Source organism: Pteropus vampyrus, unplaced genomic scaffold (genome assembly GCF_000151845.1).
Source record: "Pteropus vampyrus isolate Shadow unplaced genomic scaffold, Pvam_2.0 Scaffold193, whole genome shotgun sequence".
Taxonomy (NCBI): Eukaryota; Metazoa; Chordata; class Mammalia; order Chiroptera; family Pteropodidae; genus Pteropus; species Pteropus vampyrus.
In genome coordinates, this window is record NW_011888974.1 from 3,130,792 (window position 1) to 3,133,637 (window position 2,846).

Below are 2,846 nucleotides of genomic sequence, written 5' to 3' on the forward strand. Positions count from 1 at the left end.
TGGGAGCTGGTCACCAGAAAAACCAGGTCATGATTAGAACCTTGAAATTTTCAGCCCCACCCTCCCAATCTCCACAGAAGGGAGCTGGGCTGGCACTGGAGTTAGTGATTGATCATGCCTACCTACATGAGAAAGCCTCCACAAAATCCTAAGAATATGGAGTTCAGAGAGCTTTTGGGTTAATTTCTTGAGCTCAGGACGCTTCTGGACCTCACGTTACGAATCTTAACTGAATTTCTTGAGCTCAGGATGCTTCTGGACCTCACGTTATAAATCTCATCTGGCTGTTCATATGTACCCTTTATCATATCCTTTATTATATAATAAACTGGTAAACATACGTAAGTGGTTCCCTAAATTCTGAGCTGTTCTGGCAACTAATCGAATCAGAAGTGGGGGGTAGGGGTATGGGAACCTCCAATTGGTAGCCGAGTCCAATAGGAGTTGTGGATAACCTGGAAACCGACTACTTGCACTTAGCATGTGAAGTGGGAGGGGGTCAGTCTTGTGGGACGGAGCCTTAAACCCGTGTGGTCTGTGCTAACTCCAGGTATTGCCAGAATTGAATTGAACTGTAGGACACCTGGCTGGCATTACAGAGAATTGCTTGTTGTAGAGGGAAAACCCCACATATCTGATGTTGGAAGTATTGTGCATGTGGTAGTAGTGAGAAAGTAAAAGAAAAACAAAGGAGGAAGAGAGAGTTTTACAAAAGGGGTGAGAGTGGTACTGGGATTATCGAAGAAATAAATGACAGAATATATTGGGAAGTTATACTATATCTCTTTGGTAAGTGAAGAGTGATTCAAAAGTTTAATGGAAATATTCTTTTTCAATCAACTTTATGAAAGCATTATTATTTTAAGATAAATTTTATGCTAACCAGATAGGTCCTCTGAAAATCAACTTGATTTCTTTGAAAATAAGTGTCCTAGGTCCAGATTGGAGTTCCCCATCTTGGGAGAGGTGTACTTTTTTTCCTTATAGCCTTGTAAGCCCAGTGGCATGTTGCTGGTCAAGTTTAATAAAGATAGGGGTTTAATGATTAAAATGTTTAATGATTTAAACATTTAAAATTTTTTCAGTCCCATAATGTGACTCAACTTGTGGCACTCCCTGCTTTTTAAATAATACTGGCAAACTACTATATAGAAAAAGGTGTTATAGCAGTAGTGAGCTTGGAAATAGATGAAGTAAAGCCATAGGATGACCAAAAAGAGTCCCACTGGTGAGAAAATGTGAACAATGTGTCTTAATAAGGTATTTCATGTGATGTAAAGTATCTCCATGCCAACATTTTATGAAAATAGGGAAAGACTTATTTGTAGGGGACATAAAAGTTCAGCAATTATCACAATTATCTGTTATAAATTGGCATTCTGGAGTAACAGTGTTCTTCAGATTAGATTAGTATACATTGATTAGGGTTCAGTCAGAACACAGAATGACCCTGAGTTCCATGAAGATGCCCTAGAACCTTGAAAACCGAAGAGTGGTCCCAGATATATCGGCATCACTTGGAACTTGTTTAGAAAGACAGGTGCTTGGTCCCTCCCCCAGACCTACTGATTCAGGAACTCTGGGGGTGTGATCCCACTCTCTGTGTTTTAATAAGCGTTCCAGGTGATTCTGGTGCATCTAAAGTTTGAAAACCCCTGCTCTAGAACTCAAGTAAAGACCTGAGGATCAGTGTCAACTCAAATCAAATCTAAATAAGGAAGCAAACAAAAACATTTGGGACAGAGGTGATGACAAAAGGAGCCCTGTCCAACCTATATGACTAGGGAAACCATGTATTTGGTTTGCCAGGACAATCCCAGTTTACTCCTGTTGTCCTTGTGTTACTATTGATATCACCATTGTTTCGCTTTCAAAAATGTTGCTGTTTGCATAATAAATTATATGGCTATCAATGTGATGTTTCATTTTATTAGACATGATGGGAAAGGGAACATCACTGAGGAGACTTTTCCATCCCTTACTTTGCAAGCATGACAACAGGTTTTTAGGACTTTTATTTCTTTTTTCTCTCCAATCTGCATTGTCCTGTTTCCCTCACCGGTCAGGGACCCTCTCATGTTCCCTCTGTCCTCTTGCTCTAGCTCTAGCTGGGAGATCAGAGCAGGTTTGTTAACTGGAAGTCCTAGTGATGGCAAAAGAGGTAGGAAGACATGTTTTGTGATGGAAAAATGAAGCTAAAGCCACCTGAGATCAGTCTTAGCTCTTGAAATCTTTGGAGCAGAAAAGAAAAATGTGTATGAGCTGGCCAAAGAGGAACTTTCTCAGGAAGTTCCTTTAAGAAGGTAGATAGAATAATCTGAACAAAAAGTACACTTAACTCACTGGCTCTCTCTCTTGAGTAAGTATATTCAAATTAAAACAATGGGGGCGGGGGGAGAATTTCCAAAGAGATTTTTAAAACTTAAAATGCAATGTACAACTTAAGGAAGCTTCCCAATTTTGCCATAGCCCAGACAGACATATTTTATTATTGGTTTATGTGAGGGTCAGTTACATTTATAGAATAAGTTTCACTACTTTAAGTAAGATAGGTGATCAAAGTGGGCTTCATCCCAGAGGCACAGGAATGGTTCAACACATGCAAATTGATTAATGTCATATACCACATAAACAAATTAAAAAATAAGAATCATATGATCATACTGATAGATGCAGGAAAAGCCTTCAGCAAGATACAGTATCCATTTATGATCAAAACACTTAACAAAATTGGTATAGAAGGAAAGTACCTTAACATAATAAAGGCCATATATGACAAACCCTCAGCCAACATTATACTTATGGTGAAAAACTAAAAACCTTCTCTTTAAGATCGGGAACAAGAT